Source organism: Dioscorea cayenensis, chromosome 9 (assembly GCF_009730915.1).
Source record: "Dioscorea cayenensis subsp. rotundata cultivar TDr96_F1 chromosome 9, TDr96_F1_v2_PseudoChromosome.rev07_lg8_w22 25.fasta, whole genome shotgun sequence".
Lineage (NCBI taxonomy): Eukaryota > Viridiplantae > Streptophyta > Magnoliopsida > Dioscoreales > Dioscoreaceae > Dioscorea > Dioscorea cayenensis.
The window spans coordinates 14,736,460-14,757,152 of NC_052479.1; the positions used below are offsets into that span (position 1 = coordinate 14,736,460).

General features: G+C 44.2%; 1 non-coding gene across 1 annotated transcript; it reads right to left on the reverse strand.

Annotated features, from left to right (window-relative positions):
* Positions 1–811: 811 nt before the first annotated feature.
* Positions 812–918, reverse strand: LOC120269615. Its single transcript, XR_005539261.1, has one exon. It is a non-coding gene; the product is annotated as a small nucleolar RNA R71 (small nucleolar RNA).
* Positions 919–20,693: the final 19,775 nt, after the last annotated feature.

Below are 20,693 nucleotides of genomic sequence, written 5' to 3' on the forward strand. Positions count from 1 at the left end.
TTGAGAGGTCTTGCAATCTTCACAAAGAGAAGGAATATGAAGATGTGGCTGCCTTTGTGCCCTTCCAAATGGTGAATTGACTTGAATCTTCTTGGAAGTTGGCACACATCTCCACGTTTATGAACTGCTCTCGTGTCTTGGTCCTTGAATTGAACAAGAACTCCCAACATTGTGTCTTTATAGCCTATCTTTGCTTCCTTTTTTTACTCTTCAAGACATTCACAACCTATATGCATAAAAAGAACACCAAATACACAATATGAGACATAAACCATAGTAAAAATGATGCTCAATGCATGTAAAACATATATAAAAATATGTCTACTCAAGCACTTATCAAACGTACACTTTGAAGAAAAGGGAAGAGCCTGTGCAAGAACAGTTTAATTTAGCTAATTTGGAAGTGTAAGGATCTGAAAACATGGCAGAACAGAACGAGCAATAGAGAACATTATCCGATTATGCCAGACCTTTAGTGTTGGGTACACAATCGAGTATTGTGCATCACCCGATTACAGCTCAGAACTTTGAGTTGAAGGCGGCATTCATCCACATGTTGCACCAATCCGCATAGTTCAACGGTTTGGCCGATGAGTATCCAAACAGTCATATAGAGAGTTTTCTCTAGGTGTGTGATATGCTGAAGATAAACAGAGTGACGGATGATGCCATCAAGTTGAGAGCCTTCCCATTTTCCTTAAAGGGGAGGGTGAAGCAGTGGCTACACTCATTACCTAGAGCATCGATCACCACATGGGAGGAGATGGTACAAGCTTTTCTTGCCTGTTATTTTCCTCCCGGAAAATCTACAAAGCTTAGGAATGAGATCTCATCCTTTATTCAGTTGGAATTGGAGTTTCTATTCGAGACATGGGAAAGATTCAAGGAGCTCCTGAGAAAGTTCCCGCAACACGGATTCCCGGAGTGGATAATTGTTCAGACTTTTTATAATGGTTTGAACCCGAGTACAAGGCAACTCTTGGATGCGGCAGCAGGAGGTACCTTAGGTAGCAAGACCCACGATGAAGCCCGTCAGTTAATTGAAGAAATGGGGTTAAACAACTACCAATGGAATGCTAGGAAGAAGAAGAAAGAGGCCAGTCTCTATAAAATAGATGCGGTAACTTCATTGGCGGTTCAAGTGGAGAGTTTGAGTAAGAAGTTAAATGTTCTAACTTCAAATAGTGTGGCAGCCATGACTAATTGCAACGGGTGTGGTGTAGGACATGCTTCCTCCGATTACACAATTTCTATTGGTGATGGTTCTTCGGTGGAGAACATTGACTTTGTAGGTAATGGCATGAGACCTCAAGGAAACCCATATAGCAATACCTACAATTCAGGATGGAAGAATCATTCCAATTTCTCATGGAGTAATCGGGGTCCACAAAAGGCCATGGGGCCATCGGGTTTCCAACAACAACAGCAAGCCCCTCAGGTGGAAAACAGAGTCTCAGGTTTGGAAACCTGAATGACTGACTTAAAGAAGCACTTGGCTAGATTTGTGCAATCTGCAAATACAAGGTTTGAATCAGTCAAGGCTACACTTCGCAACCACACCGCCTCTTTGTATAACCTTGAAAATCAGGTGGGGCAAATTGTGAAGCCTCTCTCTGAAAAGGCCACATGGAAGATTGCCAAGCAATACAGAGACAAACCCTAGAGAGCAAGTGAAAGCGATCACTTTCAGAAGTGGTCGTGAGGTTGAAGGTAGGCTTCCGAGTGAGAAACCAAAAGAACACGCACCCGAGGTTATAGTGGTAGAAGAGGGGACAAGTAAAGAGAAAGAGGTGGCACCCCCACCTTTCAAGCCAAGAATCCCTTATCCCTCTAGATTGAAAAATAACCAAGGAGATGAACAGTACAAGAAGTTCTTGAGTTTGTTCAAGCAACTCCACATAAATATTCCTTTTGTTGAGGCATTGGCCCAAATGCCTAAGTATGCGAAGTTCTTAAAAGACTTGTTAACTAACAATAGGAAGTTGGAGGAAAGTGCTTCAGTGATTTTAGATGCTTCATGCTCGGCAGTATTGCAAAAGTACATCCCGAACAAGAGGAAAGACCCAGGAAGCTTCATCATTCCATGTAATATTGGTAATTTAGGTGAGGAAATGGTATTGGCGGACTCAGGGGCTAGTATCAATGTCATTCCATACACTTTCTTTCAAAAGCTAGGTTTGGGCGAGCCTAGGCCTACTCGGATGACTTTGCAACAAGCGGACCTAACAGTGCGACATCCGTGAGGCATCATTGAAAATATGCTTGTCAAGGTGGACAAGTACATTTTTCCGATTGACTTTATAGTGTTAGATGTCGATGAGGATGCGGATGTACACTTGATACTTGGGAGACCGTTCTTGCGGACTTCCAAAGCATTGATTGACATGGACGGCGGAGAGTTCACATTGAGAGTTGGAGATGACAAGCTCACATACCGCCTTGCTGAAGCCATGCAGCATTCTCTTGATTTCGATGATACTTTATACTTTCTAGACACTACTGATGAAATTGTTGATGAATACATGTATGAAATGTTCAATCCGGATCTGTATGAAGGTTTGTTTGACCAAGAGGAGGGACATGGAGATGTAATGATGCTTGGATCGACGGAAGACGTCCCGTCTACCCCGGGGTTCTTGAAGAAGGTGCTTCGAAAAATGAAGAGGGCTAGGAGACGCCACCGGAAACACTCCAAGGCTATTGGAGACATCCATGAATGGAAGGAGTTGGATGAACCATTGCTAGGTGGTCCCAAGCCCGATAATACACCTTCTACTTTCAAGAGATTGTGCTCATCATGCTTTCAAGTCATGGATAAGAGACCAAACTTCATCTATGAACCCTCATGAGGTAAGACAAGGTATGTCAAGCTTAGTGACGTTAAACAAGCGCTTCTTTGGAGGCAACCCAAGTGTTTACTGTTTTTCTTAGTTGAATAATGTAGTGTTTTGCATGAATAAATTGTGAAGTGTTGGTGTCTTGATTTTTAGATGTTTATGTTGATATTTTCTTGTGGGCTTTGAATTTTCATCGTGTGTTTTCATGTGGAATTGGTGAAGTTATGTCGTTTGAGATTTATTCCATATTTTTCGCAGGTAAAACTTGCATACTAGGCAGGCTCTGAGTGTATGAACATGTTCGGAAATTTTCTGCAGAGCTTGCAGGTTTTTCTAAGGCATCCAGTGAAGACACACGGGTGTGTCAAATTTCCGCACGCCCGTGGATTTGTATTGTGAGCTCATTCAGAGAAGGCACAGTGCCGTGCGGCTACCCTTGTGACCAACCATGCGACTGTGACACGTCCGTGGGTAATTTCCGCACGGGTGTGTGAATTCTTGCAGAGTTCGGCGGATTATCCCGAGAGCACACAGGGGCGTGGACTTGCCCCTGTGGGTGACCTTGTGAAACCACACACGGGCGTGGTTAATTTCCACACGCCCATGCGAAATGCTGCAGAGGAGTTCTCTCCACCCCGAGAAAACACAGGGGCGTACGGCTGCCCCTGTGAGTTGGCCATGTGAATGTCCACGCCCGTGCGGAATTTCCGCACGGGCGTGTAGAACACTTGGCAATTTTCTCGGATGTTTAGGGAAGCCACAGGGGCGTGCAGCTGCCCCTGTGGGTCGGGCGCACAGGCGTGGGTATTTTCCACACGCCTGTGCGAGAGCAGTTAGAGTTGAAGGATTGTTTTCTCGAGAGAGCACATGGGCGTGCGTGCTTCCCTGTGGCTCTCTTATAATGAGGCACACGGGGGCGTGGGTAATTTCCACACGCCCGTGTGGATGCACAGTATGCCAAGGGGTGCCCCCATTCTTTTTAAAGAAGATTAGTTTCTCCCCCTCTTCACGTCCTCTATTCGTTTGGAAACATTCTCACATCAGTCTCCGACTCCATAGCACCAATTTCGTATGATTTTTGCTCGGTTTTCTGGCTGGTTCTTCATTTCCTCATTCCATCTCATCGGTAAGCCATATTTTTCATTTTCTTTGCCAATTCATGTTTTCCATCGATTAATCTGGTTAATATTGCTTCGTTTCTTCAATTAGAAAGATGATTTATGTTTAGAATGAAGTAGAAGTGATTTCACGGTGTATTTTTGGATTCTTGAAGCACGGCCATGCGGTTTTCACGCCCCGTGGATCCACACGGGCGTGCGAAAATTTCACATGATCGTGTGGATTTCTGCAGCATTAGTTTATCAACTTGTTTGATTGATTTCGTTTTAAATTTTGCAGATTATGGCATCTTGGTCGAAGAAGCAAGTTGATAAGGGGCCGCGTGAGTCATCTTCTGAGTCTGAGGGCATGAGTTTCGCGATTCCGAGCATCAGGTATGCTATGAGCGCTTGTCGAGACTCCGGTTTGGACCAACTCGATTCCTGGACACGAGTATACTGAGAGATCTATAGCAGGGAGATGAGCTTGCTGATGAGGTCGAGGATCTCATTTCAACAGGTGGTTGGAGGCAGTTTTTGACGATTAGAGAGCAAGCCATCCGAGAGTTTGCACTGGAGGTGCTATCATCACTTGAGTTTGATAGATCTTACACGAGCTTTGACTGTTTGGACACCATTCAGTTTAGAGCACTTGGACAACATATAGCTTGAGCATCACTCAGTTTTTAGTTATGCTTGGCTTGTATGAGGAAGCATTCACAGACACTGAGGAGTATTCTCAGTTACCGACTGATTATCCTGGCGCCTTGACACCGCAGAGGGCTTACAGAGTACTATGTGGTTAGGTTCAGTACAAGCCGGGGGTGTCCAAGGCCACGTGCCTTTCCCGACCTGCATACAAATATTTACATGCCATCATGAGTAGGTCGGTGAATGGCTATGGTGATAGCACTGGTGTTCTGAGCCGGCAGGAACTTCTGTACTTGTACTCGATAGTGTAGCACGTACCGATTCACTTAGGGCACATCATGGATGTGTAAATCAGACATCAGGGGCACTATGCTAGATTGGGAGCGATCTTCTCGGGCCCTTACATCACGAGATTAGTATTGGGCATGGGTCTCTTGGACTTGATTCGAGGGGCCGAGAAGACAATTATATCTGCTCCCCTGAGCCTAGAGACGATGAGGTTGATGGGCATGGTCCGTCGGGTTTGGACAGGCATTTTTGCTTTAGTGTTACCAGCTCCAGAGATAGTTGAGGATGAGGGTGATGAAGCCGGGGTATCTCAGCCTGCTCCCGAGCCTCAGAAAGCACCGATAGAGACCAAGGCACCTCTAGTGGCAGAGGAACCACCCCCCGTGCGTATGTTTTCACCATCTCGAACTCATGATCACTTTGAGAGGCTCTAGAGTGCTTTGGGAGTGATACGGATAGAGGTAGCTGAGGCTCGAGCCGAGATTGCAGAGATTAAGGCTACACAGGCCACTCAGTACACGGAGTTTATGGCACGTCATGACGTATTACAGCAGATCATAGAGCGAGACGTTGCCTCATCATTTGTCTTGTGGCCGAGGACTCCTCAGGCCCACTCGAGTTGTCTTTGTTTTTATTGAGCTTCACTGAACCCCCTTGGGTATGCGTGCAGATGGTCTTCTCATTATGGGAATTGAGACTTAGTCATGGGCACGACCAAGGTGCTTAGGCACTTGGCCGTGTGAGCTTCACAACCCGTCGGAACACTACTCCCATGGAATTAGCTTCATCAAACGCAACACTAGGAGTCAGGGGAGTATTGTTTTGATTGCTTCTCCTACATTTGGTTTTGAATGATATACATTTTGAGTGAGCTTGCATGTGTACATTGGGGACAATGTACATCTTAAATGTGGTGAGGGAGTTTCATAGTGCACACATCTTTTTCTATTGTTCTTGATTGATATATACTCACATAGCCAATGGCGGTTCACCGTAGTTGCAATGATCGTATTCTTAAGTTTAGGAGAATTTTTAACATTGAACATTTTTCATGCTCTAGTTTTGCTTGAATTTCTAGGAATTTTTTTGCACGATTTACACTCGGTTCACTATTCACTCTTTAAACTCTTTTGGAAACTCATGTTCGATGTTAAAGGGACTAGTTGTAGTTGTTTCTTGTATTAAATTCTAAAAAAAAAGTTTTTTTTTTGTTTATTTGTGCTTGTTGGGTGGAAAGAGCTACCACCTATGTAGTATGAAGCTACTCTCATGAGTCGGATACTAGCTACGCCCTAATGAGAGAAAGAGCTATCTCATAGGATGAGTGAAACTATCACTCCAGTAGAAAGAGCTACCACCTCGAAAGTGTGAAAGCCACCTTCATGGCCGCTTTAGAAAGGGCTACCTAAGAGGATGTGTGAAGCTACTACCATCTTTGAAATTGTTGTCACTTTTGTAGATAAATAAGTCCCTTGTACTTAGAACTTTGAGGAGTATACCTTGGTTTGTTTTGAGTGAGTTCACACACGTACACGATTTCAGGTTTGTTGTCCTTTTTGATTCAAGTTTTTAGCTAGAGCTTTGATCTTTCATATTTAGTGTTAAAATTTCCCTTACTTGTAGAATGCTCTTTTGTATACTTTGGTGAACCTAAGGCCAAGCACTTTCAATATTTTTTTCATTGATGCACAGAATGTTTAATTTTTGCTTGAGGACAAGCAAAAGCTTAAGTGTGGGGAGTTTGATAAGTGCTTGCATGCGATATGAATGCTGAAGCGTTCATTCCTTATGTTGAGCATTACTTTTCTTGGGTTTTTACACTAATATGTGTGTTTTTATGTTACTTTCATGCAAGTAGGGTTGTGAGGTAGATTATGAAGGAAAGAAGCCAATGTGGATCACAATGCACCTATTTTGGAGGAAATCTTGCTAAGGTTCAAACGCGAAGACATAGGTCGGGTGTGAGAAGCTAGAGTGTGTGCCAACCTCCTCGTATTCTAATTGGTACATCCATTTGGAGGGCACAAGGGCGTCACACTCGAGCATTCCGACATATGCACATAGAACAACAGCTCCACCAACTTGTCTATCATTGAAGAAGCAAGTGGTCCACGACGTGAACGTGTGCCCGTTTCCGTTACTCCGATGAAAGTATGGATTCGGGAAGCTATTCGAGGCGGATCATGTAGCAGCGATCGTAGTAAAATGCATGAGCGAGCATTGTTCTCGGTTAGGCGAGAAAAGCAGGAACTCGGAGAATCCACACGGCGTGTGGAAATTATACAAGCTCTGTGGAAATTCCACATGGGCGTGTGTAAAATCCACAGGCCCGTGTGGTCACCTGATTCCAGCCCTATTTAAAGACGATTCAACCCCGATTTTAGTATTCTTTTCTCCATATTTTCCTAAACTTGAAAGAGGGCTTCGGGTAGGGTTTGGAGGTGTATTGGCTAGGGTTTTGGAGAGGTTCTACGGCTCCGACATCGCGCATCATTTGGGAGAAGGTTATTAGGAGAGCTTCCGTCGAGGCGTATCCTATACCGGATGAGGGAATCCTTGGACGACGAGTAGAGGACTCTCCACAAGACGAACGACACGATCATCAAGGGGTTTTTTCTATGGATTCATTGCTTTTACATTCTATTTCTTTGATTGTACTTAGCTCCATGGAGAGCTAAACCCCTAGTGGGTACTTGGGTATTTGTGAACCCTAGGATGTATTTGTTTTATTGAATCTCTTTATTATGCTTTCAATTAATTGATGTTTATTGTGAGTTCCAACCTTGAATGCTTGATTGTATGAACATTTCCTCTAGACTGACACTAGGGTTGAGAGTTCTCGTTGGTAACTTTGTGAGTGAGTGACTCACCACGAGCGTTAGACAAAGCTAGGTTGGAGAGGGTTGAGAGGGTGAGTCGAGAGTTACAGGAGCGTCCCCTTTCCAGTCCGACGTGATAGATTCTACCTCCATTCCTTGAGTTCTTTGTGGCCATCATAGAGTGAATGATCTAAGGGATGAACTTCCGCTGGGGCTTAGTTGCGTGTGCAACGGAGTGAAGCGTTGAGGTGATCTTAGTATCTAGGGCTTAATCGTGGTTAGGGATCTTCCACTTGGACCAAAGGGTTAGGTCTATAATTAGGAAAAGATTTATCACTTGGAATCCCTAGAGCTCATTACAACTCTATGAGAGTTCGAGGTTGAGAGGTTATCTAATCTCTCATCCGGGACATGTGTAGAGTTAGGCATAGTTGGCCTTAGATTTGGGACTATGTAATTAAGGATTTCCACGACTCACCATTGCATTGATTAGGAAGCATAATAGAGGGTTCTTGCACTTGAAACAATTATCCTAGGTGGAGCATTATCCGAGTACCCCATCTTTATCGATTGCCTTACCTCCTTTTTTACTCGTGCTCTCTTACTTGTTGCTTTTACTTTTTAGAATTGAATCATTGTCACAATTATCACTACTGATTTTTCACATGGCTAAGAAGGGAATTAAGTGTTTTTATTCCCTACTCCCTGTGGATTCGATAGCCGCTCACCCAGGATTATTAGTTCGACAAACCCGTGCACTTGCGGGATATACACAAGGGGATCTTGTCAAGGATGCAGCGAGCCATCCCACGCAGTGATTGGGCATGGTGTCAACAAATAACTACAATTAGACCCCTACGAACATTAAGACCATAATAATAATAATGCCTCTCATCGGAAGGACGAACTCAGAAAACTTCCAACGAGAAACTAAACTAATAGAACGGCTGGGAACAAGCTTCCAGCAACCAAAGAGACAAGAAAGATTTCTTAGTAAGAGTAAGAAAAATTGGAGTACGCATTCCCCGCTTCATCAGAATGAGGCTGTATATCTTAGCTAACGTAGCGCACCTACAGAGCGAAGAAGCCAATTGATATCCCAGTTGGACGCCTTCTACCTACCCGCACCGGTGTCGATACCCAAAGACTTTTGAGACTAGCGCGAAGTTATGCAGACATCATTCAGCAGCACGCTAAGGTACAGAAAAAAATTTAGCCCCGTCCATATAAAGTTTTATGGAGGGAGGAACGAAACACACGCGTAGGAGGGCCCTGGAGCTCTTATTAGGCCCATGACCCCACAAAGAGAGGAATGAATCAAGGAAAGGGGAACTTCCCCAATCAGCTGAAGCTAGGTCTTAAGCAGCTCATTCTTCAGTAGTCTGATCCAGAAAAGACCAAAAAATCGGCTATCTTTCCGCTCGACAAAATAGTAAAATGCTCGGTGGGGAATAAGCTCCTGGCATATTTCAGGATGACTTTCGTTTCATATTCATCAAGTCTTGCAAGATCCGAATATGAATGAGATTTCCCACGTGCCGTACCATAAGTACTTTACCATTAGGAATGTTACTTCTACTAAAGTCAACAACTTCAGAAAGAGAATGATTACATCATCGATTCGGTATCCCAAAACAAAAACCACCAACCTAACTATGGATAGAGACCCACAGTTCACAAGCAACGAATGAAGCCTATGCTTTTCTGAAAGACTATGGTAGCATTAGCTGCTACATTTATTATGCTCAAGCAAATGGTGCAGTAGAAGCAGCAAAGAAGGTTCTGACGAACTACGTTGCAAAGATGGTTTTTTTAATACCGGTAGCTGCTTGACTATGGATTGTGCCTTAGAAAGCTGCTACTTGACTGATTGTCCATATGTTGCCAGTGTTCAAAGCAAACTCTTAGATGGACAGGTAAACCTAAAGAGATTCTTATGTCCAGTGGTACCACTCCGCTTTCTTTCTATAACGGACATATGTCCTCCACATTGTTTAAGTGAAGGTTTCAACCTCTGCCTGTATGTCTGGGAGTTCGCTCTCTTGCTCCACTCTACCGCAATATGGATGAAGTCCGTCTTCCCCGCGAGCTACCTTCACACCTTTTGTCTTTTCACCCCCTATCATAGTCTTTCTTTCTTTCGAGAGGTTTGGCTTTAGGAAGTGGGAATATGAATTTGGGTTCCACCCACGGTTAGGAGCAGGAGTCGGCATATCAATCACCCTTCGTTTTCTCTTCGGTATTTTATTTTTATCTTCCTTCCGAGGAAGTGATCGCAGGGCTTCAAACGAAGGTTCTTTATTTTTATTCAGTTATTAAACTTGTTGGCCGCTTGTTTCACAGGAGTAAAGTTCGGTCTCCTATGGAGTCGCGGGGGTGTGGGTTGTGTCAATACATCCGAGAGAAGATGGGATCGGCAACCAAAAATTGCCAAGAAAGTATAGGAAGAGGGAAATGATCTCGCCCAAGAAAATAATAAACATTTCCTACTTTTCGAGAGCTAGCCCTTCGAGTCGAAAGAACAGACTAAATCGATAGGAGAGGTCATCGAGGGCACAAGGGGGACCGGAACCTATAATCTATAAATAGGGCAAAAGGAAGGCACAGAGGACCCGTACTTCCTTGAGGATAGGGGAGATACGATTGTGAAGTAGGAAGCCTTAGTTTTTGAAATCCCGTATGTAAATCAAACCTTAATTTAAGAAGAATTAGACCGTAAATCCTGGTTCGGAAGAGGAACAAGATGAATAAAAGGAGCGAGCCTCGAAAGTGTGCTGGGAAGGCCCCAAGATTGATAACCCAGGAAAGCTTCCTCCTTATGACTTGAGTGTGCTTACCCCCCTATACCAAACTAGTTGAGTGCAAGGAGGTTAGAGCAGAGGAGCTTTCCAGGTAGCTCAACAAGGGCAGTGGTAGCTAACTGGCTCGACAAAAAGGAGAAGGCTGCAAGGGAAACATAGGTAATGGATACAACAGTTGGAGTAGTGACACGTCCGAATATGCGTGTAAACCGCAAGTGCACGGGTGTCGAAGTAATAATTACCCCAGTGAGATCATAGTCGAATCCACAGGGAACAGGGCTACTAGTACTAACTTCTTCTCTGCTTTCTAACCTATTGATAAATGGAAAGGTGTGGTGATCTAATGTGTCAAGAAATGAATACCAGAGACGAATATGCAAGGGTTAAATGAATGGAGATCTCAATCAGTAAAAGTGGGGTATTCGGGCAATGCTCCTTCTAGGATTCAGGTATTAGGTACCGAATAAGCAAAATGATTCTATGATGAGTAAGTTAAGTCATGGAAATCCAAATATAATCGGATCCGGCCTCCCAATCACCAATACTAGTCCCCCTACGAGGTCCCGTGGAGAAATCGCTCAATCTCAACACCTCACACCACATATGACTGCAAAGCACTCTAGGGATTCCAAGAGGTGTATCCGATTCCTAAAGATTGATCCAATAATAATTCCCGGTGAAGGATCCTAACCCCCTACAAAGTCCCGGCGGAGAAATCTCTCAATCTCACGCCTCACACCAAATATGGCTGCATAGAGCTTAGGCAACGATGGTAGAATACACTCAATCGGAAGGGAGAGGGGACACTCCACTATCTCATGACTCACCCTCTCAAACCTCTTTAACCTTGAAGTTCTAACTCTAATGGAGACCTCTCTCACATCAAAGTAACAAATCAAGCAAATCCAATCAACCACAAGTATTAATTAAACAAGCAAGCAATGAGAATACAAGATTAAAACTTAATCAAACTCGGATTAAATAGAAACACTAAGCAAATCCACAAAAAATTAGAATCCTAGGGTTCACACGCCCAAATACCCTCTACGTTTTTAGCTCTCTATGGACCAACATACAAAACACACCATCAATGAATGAAAGTACATTAAAAACATAGAAATAAACCCCCTTATATATGAATTGATGGCCTTGATGGAGAGCTTTGACGTCTTGAAGGACCCACTCCGAATCTAGGTTCACCGGTGCCTTCCTAGATGCTATGATGAAGAAGGAATTGATCAAAGTTGGTGACAAAGCGCCTCCAAAGCCACAAAGACCTACTCTCCAAACCCTAGCCGTCTCACCCCTCAAGAGCCGCAAAAAAAATGAGAAAGAATAGGGCAAAACAGATATTTATAGGCTTTAGATCGCGTCTGTCACGTGCCCCCACGCGCTCGTGTGGATTTTCCACGCGCCCGCGTGGGCTGCAGAAATTTCCACGCGGGCGCGTGAACAGTTATATTGCTACAGTAGCGTTGCTGCAGTACTTTTCTTGAGGGCACATGTCCAGGTACACGTCCAAACACTCTTCTCTTGAGGCCACATGTCCGGGCACACGTCCATGTGGTAGGCTATAAAACATTTCTTCATCGACGTATCTTTGAGAGGTCTTGCAATCTTCACAAAGAGAAGGAATATGAAGATGTGGCTGCCTTTGTGCCCTTCCAACTAATGAATTGACTTAAATCTTCTTGGAAGTTGGCACACATCTCCACGTTCATGAACTCCTCTCGTGTCTTGGTCCTTGAATTGAACAAGAACTGCCAACATTTGAGTGAGCACATCTATTTGGAGGGTTTCAAACGCGAAGACATAGGTCAGGTGTGAGATGCTACAGTGTGTGTCAACCTCCTCGCATTTGAGTGAGCACATCTATTTGGAGGGGCACAAAGGCAGTTACGCTCGAGCATTCCGACTTATGCATATAAGAACAAGAGCCCCACCAACATGTACATCATTGAAGAAGCAAGTGATTCACGACGTGAACATGTGCCTGCTTATGCTACTCCGATGAAAGTATGGAATTGGGAAGTTAATCGGTCGAAGACCGTAGCGGAGCAATGTAGCAATTCATCGTAGCAACACTGCTCACAGTAGCCGAAAAAAATTAGAGAAACAGAGAATCCACACGGGCGTGTGGAAATTATCCACGTCCGTATGGAAATTCCGCACAGGCGCGTGTATCGTCCACGCCTGTGGAGTTGCCCGATTCCAGCCCTATTTAAAGCCGATTCAGCCCCGATTTTGGTATTCTTTTTCTCCATCTTTTTCCCCAACTTGTGAGAGAGCTTCGCTAGGGGTTTTGAGGGGTATTGGCCAAGGTTTTGGAGAGGTTCTACGGCTCCGACATCGTGATTCCATTAGGAAGAAGGTTGGTAGGGGAGCTTCCATCGAGGCGTATCCTATACTTGGGACGAAGGAATCCTTGGACGACTGAATAGAGGACTTTCCACAAGACCATCGACCACGACCATCGAGGGGGTTTCTTTATGGATTTATTGCTTTTTACATTCGATTTCTTTTGATTGTACTAAGCTCCATGGAGAGCTAAACCCCTAGTGGGTACTTGGATGATTGTGAACCCTAGGATGATTTGTTTCATTGAACTTCTTTATTATGCTTTCAATAAATTGATGTTTATTGTGAGTTCCAACCTTGAATGCTTGATTGTATGAACATTTCCCCTAGAGTGACACTAGGGTTGAGAGTTCTTGTTGGTAACCTTGTGGGTGAGTGACACACCACTAGCGTTAGACAAAGCTAGGTTGGAGAGGGTTGAGAGGGTGAGTCGAGAGGTACAGGAGCGTCCCCTTTCCCCTCCGACATGATAGATTCTACCTCCGTTCCTCGAGTTCTTTGCGGCCATAATGGAGTGAATGGTCTAAGTGATGAACCTCCGCTGGGGCCTAGTTGCGCGTGCAATACAGTGAAGCGTTGAGAGGATCTTAATATCTAGGGCTTAATTGTGGCTAGGGACCTTCCACCTGGACCAAAGGGGTAGGTCTATATTTAGGAATAGATTTATAACTTGGAATCCCTAGAGCTCATTGCAACTCTATGCGAGTGCGAGGTGTTGAGATTGTTTGATTTCTCCTCCGGGACATGTATAGAGTTAGGCATAGTTGACCTTAGATTTGGGACTATGTATGTAAGGATTTCCAGGACTCGCCATTGCATTGATTAGGAAGCATAATAGAGAGTTCTTGCACTTGAAGCGATCATCCTAGGTGAAGCATTATCCGAGTACCCCATTCTTTATTGATTGCCTTACCCTCTTCTTACTTTTGCTCTTTCACTTGTTGTTTTTATTGTTGAGAATTGAATCAATTTCACACTTATCACTATTCATATTCCACATAGCTAAGAATCAAATTAAGTATTTTCACTCCCTACTCCCTGTGGATTCGACCCCGCTCACCCGGGATTATTACTTCGACAAGCCCGTGCACTTGCGAGATATAAGCAAGGGGACCTTGTCAGCGGCAGATCGGTGTGCATCTAGGGGCCATCATGAACTTCAAAAGTTGCTCTATGGCCTGTCTTTCTAAGGTGAAATGAGAGTTTTTCGAGGATAAGAGACCTTTATCTCTTCTCTCAGTTAAGAGAGCCCCGAAAAGAAAAGAAAATGAAATCTAAAGTTAAAGAGCCAACAGATCTGAAGTTAGGAGACCAGCGTCAGGAAGAAGAAGAGAGCTAACTTCATTGCAAAAGCTTGATTTGAACCGGCACTTGTTGGCTCAAAAGCCGGAACAACCCTTCCTCAATTAGCAGTTTCGTGGTTAGCAGAGTTGATTACAAAGCTCTTTCTCGTCCTAAGCATCCATATCAGGCCAACATAGGTCTCAATTCCGCACGGTAATCACAGAAGTTTGATTACAGTGTGGTAATGGGTCAGTCAACCAATAAGTGAATTTTCGAAAAGGTAGGGCTAAGCTCTCTTTATTCTCTAGTAAACCGGTCCATCCTAAGAGATTGGCATCATACTCTGGACTGTGTGAGCAAGGGCCGAAGGGATTTTTATTATACACGCCTATGCAACATTCAGTTAGTGGAAGCCTTTTTGCCCCTTCTTTTTTAGGCAGTCCGGGCAGAAGGAAGAAAGAGCGCTCTTTCTTTTCGCTGCCTGAGTCCCAGCCCAGTCTGACCTCAAGTTTGCTTGCTTCTTTAGATTAGAGTAGTACTCCCTCCCAAGGGTAGTGGGTAGGCTTTCTGATTAACCTTAACCAGAATTGTAGTGTAGCCCGACCATACAAAAGAGAAGAAAGGGGCCTTTCCTGAAACTTCGGAGGGCTTGCGAGAGCGCTTGAGAGACTTTAACGTGGCATTATCATAGCATAGACCGTCTTTGCTTTGAAAAATGCAAATAATTTAGTTGAGTGTCACGGACAGCTAGATTTTGCCGCTCATTGTTGTGTTCATACATGCCGTCAAATCGTTTCGCTCTATCCTCCTCCCCTCCGCCAGCCCAAGAGCAGTCCACAACAATGTTTTGAGGAGTCGACCGCTATCATTCATGGATTCCCCTTTGAAGCCTGGTTGCAGCAGGTCTATGTTTGACGACGGTCAGTTATCAGACTCCAATGAGAAAAGAAAGCACGATGATCAGCCTGACTTCATTCTCTCGGAAAGATAGGGTCGTGTGCTCATGCAACAATAGAAAAAAGGTGCTAGTGCGGAATTAGAATAATCCCATGAACAGGGCCAATCTCAAACGCCAATGACAGAGCCTTATCTATCTGCACGAGCATATGGATCTGGCTGGATGACATAGCTTGCTTCATATGGACACGAGTCATCAGACGGTCCCAAAGATGCGCCAACACTGCCGCTCGACAAGCAAAGCGACCAATGGCGTCCAGGTCCCTGAAGAGCGAGAGAGACGTACATGGCAACGACATTTCGACCAGTTCCCTCAACAATGAGAAGATGACCGACATAGCACAGATTGAGACTGAGACCCTCAGCTCGTGATCCGCGGCCTCATTGAGCGCTCTCGCTCCAACTCAACCTTCTCCGCGGATGTATGGGCCTCATCCTCTTTCCCTTTCTCTTCCAGGGAACTCTTTCCTGACCATGCTGAACCTTTCCAGTCTCTTAACCAACTCAACGGCACGACCATCACCGGCTCAGTCTGTCCCCCTCCAGCGGTGACTCCCCCAGCGGATCAATGAGGATCTTTCGTGAGTCTGCCAACCTGCAAGTGACAATTGGACAGCCAGGAAGAAAGAAGGAGGCCTTCCTATGACTACATCATCGGGACCCATGGTTAACTCCCCGGCTATTGTGCACTTTTCTCCCCATCCACCTGACCCAACATCCGGAGGCATGCTAAATTCAAGGTGGAAGAAAGAAGAAGGGACAAAATCCGAAAGCGTCGATCCTCGAAGGCTGAAAGGCTCACTCAAGATGAGAGTACCAAGGGTGCACCACCTTAAAGTTACACCAAAGATGCCCAGACTGATGATCCTGCCACCTAGAAAGAGAAGAGTCCGTTCAAATCCTTTCTGCTCTACTCTTTTGGCTCAGGGTGCCGAAAATAAACCAAGATCTTTTTTGTAAAACCATAACCTAGAACAAACAATAAACATAGCAAGCAACCAAAACAAAAGTTTCAAACTCCTTGTCTCCTCGCTTTCCGTAGGTTTATGAAATGCTAGCTTCGTCCCTTCCCTCATCGCCACCTCTCTACCTACCCCTATATCCTTTAAGCCAAAAGCAAAAGCTCCCGGGGATGCTTGTTTGGAAAGCCCCTACTCAAGGCGGGTTCGATTGTCAACTGCTATTTATGGCCTATCTTTGCGGCTGAATTTCTCTCTACTATAGTTTTATATATGATTTCGATCATCAATCATTCAAAAAAACCGGAATTTGGATTCTTTAGGAGACCCATACTTTTTTTCTTTCCTAAGAACCACAAATCATAAAGGAAAAAGTTTAAAGCAAGTTAGTATACTAGCTTTAGTTGACCAGATAGAGCTTTCACCCGTGATGGATTGATGTCAATTTGAAGAGTTTGAAACTCTAGAATAAGCATGATCTATATTGCGAGTGAAAAGCCCCTTTCTTTGCATAAACTTGTCCAGTAAAAGACTTGAGCTCTTTAAGTTAAGGTTAAGGATAGGCAGCAGCCAGTAGGAGCAGATTTGGTAGAAAGAGATCCAATATCCGGTCCAAAGCAAAAGAGATGATTCCTAATGCAAAAGACGGACTTTCATCGCTCTATTCTAAGATTGAGTGTTGATGACAAGTCCTATCGAACTCTTTTCCTTGATAACAGCAAATCAGTCAAGAAAATCCAAAAGAGTAAGCAAAGCCCGGGAACCCCTGTCACTATTTTCATTCCTTTCAAGCATTCAACATCTTTTAAAAGATATTTTGAAATATGCACAATTAGGTTATTTATTCTGTATTCCAAAAATCCAGGTTAGTCAAACTCCAGCTAAAGCGGAAAAGAGGATAAAACGAGCCTGTCAGTCCTAATGAGTGTGCGTCAAAGCACAAGCTGAGTTTTAAAATTCTGACTTCTAAGATGAAAATAAAACTCATGTTCCGACATTCAAATCTTTAGCCTGGACAGTTTCCAAACCGATTTGCGCCTGCTTCCTTTCAGGGCAAGGGATTGGGCAGTTAGGCTACTTCTCAAAACCGGTCGTGAATCATCTACCTCAGCGTACCAAGCTAAGAGCTAGGGCTTTATCCGAACAAGGAGTCCTGCGGGGTAGAAGGGGGGCTCCCACAGAGTTTGACGGAGGGAAAGACCTATTTATTGGATATAATTAGACTATTTGAGTCATGCACTTAGGCTTCTGTCAAGAGAATCCCATCATTCCTTGTATCTGCTGAATCCATTTCTTTCTCCAGAACAAAAAACAATAGAAGAAGAGCCATTCTGAACTCATTGAGGCATTTGAGAATACTGAGAAAGAAGCTAGCAAGGCTCGCCAAAAAAAAGCTTACTCTCTATAGTGGGGTGGGGGGGCCGTTTTCTCGCTATTTCCCTTTTGTCGCTTAGCTCGATGCGCACAACTTACGTGACGATTTTGATTTGATATATACGACTTGGGAGCAACCTAATGGGGCATTCTCTTTCTGGCCTTCCGACCGGTTTCCCTCCTTTTCAAAGCTTTTGAGGGGAGCATCATAAGAGGTGCAAAAGCAACTCATTGGGAGCTCTGATTTTTAGATAGATCAAGCTATTCTAAGAGATTAGAGTATTATGTCATCTACCCGTTCAAGAGGAATGAATGCTTGGATAGGTTTGCTTATGTGAACGAATTAGTATGTCCACTATGCCTCTCATTTCTTTCCTTGAAATTCGGGATACGAGTTTCTTTCCTGCCTTTCCTCTCTTCCCTAAATTGAGAAGATAGCTAGTTGAGAGAATATTGGTGTATTGCCTTAAAAGGGTTCAACTGCTTATGTCAATTTTTTGCAATCGAGCCATTTAATCACTTTCTAAGAATAGCTTGACTATATAGGGTAGCCCCAGCCCCATATACATCTTCTTTTCTGAAATGCAGCGCTTGAAGTTAGCCCTCAACTGGTTGATTTCTTCCGAAGTCTCTTGCAGCTTTCTCTCCCTTGCCTCCCCTCTCTCTATCTTAAGCTTTCCACATGGTACTTCGTTACTGCTTCATCTGCCTCAAGCTCCTAAGCTAAGCCCTAATGCCTCTCTGCTTTCGCTTCGACTTTAAAAACTCTCCTTTGATTGAGAGACAGGCCCGTTAGCTTCTCTCTTTCCTCCTCCCAGAGATCCCCCTTTCAAGGAAACATTTTTCTTCTTATCTTATTTGTCCGGCATGGAATCTTTTTCAATCATGAATGGGAAAAAGAGAAGTCGATTGAAGCAGAAGCGGGCCAAAAAAGTTGTAAGGAAGAAAAAGGAGTCGTTAACCCTACTCTTCGTTTTATTCGTATCATACAGCCCGGACTTTCCGCATGAGCCAGGAGGGCATGGCTAAAAAATCTTTATCTTTCTCCGGTAGATAGAGTTGATCTTAGGCTTTCGCGTATGAACTGGGACGATATAGATTTCCTCGACCGAAGACTTTGACCGAGGGAAATTGAATGAGCTACTCTTACGTAGATAGATCGATTGAATGCTTTTTTTTGATCGAGTCGTCAGTCTGGCGAGAGAGTTATGCCTGGCATAAGTACTTTATTGGAGCAAAGGCAAAATCCGTCCCTATATGACCTTCTTTCTCCTGTTGTATGGATGTCTCTTTTCCTTCCGTCGTCCCTTCAATGCTGTCGCCTTCGTTCCTTTCCCCTTTTCGGTAGGGTCTTACCCTTTCAGGCCTTTCCTTATGCCCCGATGCTTTCATGATTCGGGTTCCTCCTTTAGTTCAATGTTTGCGAGCGTCAAAGCACCTAACCATATCTATTACATCATGCACGTAGCCCAGCCCGGACATGAAAGCGCATTTGGAAGCATATGTGTGCCAAAGTGGCACGAGATTGAAGCTCCACTGAATGCTTCCACTCTTGAGATCCTACTAAAAAAACGTATGTTGAGCTTTGCTTTCGAATGAGGAAAGAGTGAATTGCCCCATCTAACTGAGCGTCTCTTTTTTTGTCTTGTGCCCGAAATCTTCTCGGCGGAATCATTGAGTTCCACATGAATGAAAGTAAAGGTTCTATTCTTTCTCTCTTGGTAAGTTTTTTCTTTCCTCTGGACCTATAATAATAGCGAGCACTCCATTCTCCGGCAAAGATTTAGCGAAAGATAGGCAGTATTGAAAGAAGGAAGTTTCAATCCCTTGTGGCCGATAACTAGGTAGGCCAGGAGCGCATAGACGGATCAAGTTATTACATGATGATCCCGTCCCTGATTCCCCGAACTGAGGGTTAGATTGAGATGAGCATACTAAGATAAAGATAGTGCGGTTGGCCCAGTGCGATGTATAGAACATGATACCTGCCCTCTGATAAGTGCTTCTGTGATATGAATGCGAAGTGTTCATTCCTTATGTTGAGCATTACTTTTCTCAGGTTTTTATACTAATATGTGTGTTTTTATGTTACTTTTATGCAGGTAGGGTTGTGAGGCCGAGTATGAAGGAAATAGGCCAATGTGATCATAATGCACATATTTTGGAGGAAATCACACTAAGGTTCAAACGCGAAGACATAGGTTAGGTGTGAGATGCTAGAGTGTGTGCCAACCTCCTAGCATTCGAGTGAGCACATCCATTTGGAGGGGCATAAAGGCAGTCACACTCGAGCACTCCGATTTATGCACATAAGAACCAGAGCTCCACCAACATGTATATCATTGAAGAAGCAAGTGATTCACTATGTAAACGTGTGCCCATTTGCGTTACTCTGATGAAAATATAGAATTGGGAAGTTATTCAGGCAGAAGACTGTAGCAAAACAATGTAGCATGTACTGTAGCAGCACTGTTTATAGCAGGCCAAGAAATCAGAGAAACAGAGAATCCACAAGGGCGTGTGAAAATTATCCATGGCCGTGTGGAAATTCCGACATGGCGTGCTGACCGTCCCACGCGTGGGGTTGCCTGATTCGACCCTATTTAAAGCCGATTCAAAGTCTCAATTTTTGGCATTATTTTCTCCATCTTTTCCCCAACTTGAGAGAGGGCTTCGGCTAGGGGTTTTTGAGGGGTATTGGCTAGGGTTTTTTGGAGAGGTTCTACGGCTCGACATCGGCGTCATTTGGAAGAAGGTTATTGGGAGAGCTTTCGTTGGCATCGATCCGGCGAGGTGTATCCTAGGCCGGAAAAAGGATCCCTTGCGACGAGTAGAGGACTCTCCCCAAGACCATCAACACGACCATCGAGGGGGTTTATTTATGGATTGATTGCTTTTACATTCAATTTCTTTGATTGTACTTAGCTCCATGGAGAGCTAAACCCCAAGTGGGTACTTGGGTGATTGTGAACCCTAGGATGTATTCGTTTCATTGAACTTCTTTATTATGCTTTCAATCAATTGATGTTTATTGTGAGTTCCAACCTTGAATGCTTGATTGTATGAACATTTCCCCTAGAGTGACACTAGGGTTGAGAGTTCTTGTTGGTAACCTTGTGAGTGAGTGACACACCACGAGCGTTAGACAAAAAGCTAGGTTGGAGAGGGTTGTGAGGGTGAGTCGGCAGTGCAGGGGAGCATCCCCTTTCCCCTCCGATGTTATAGATTCTACCTCCATTCCTTGAGTTCTTTGCGGCCATAATAGAGT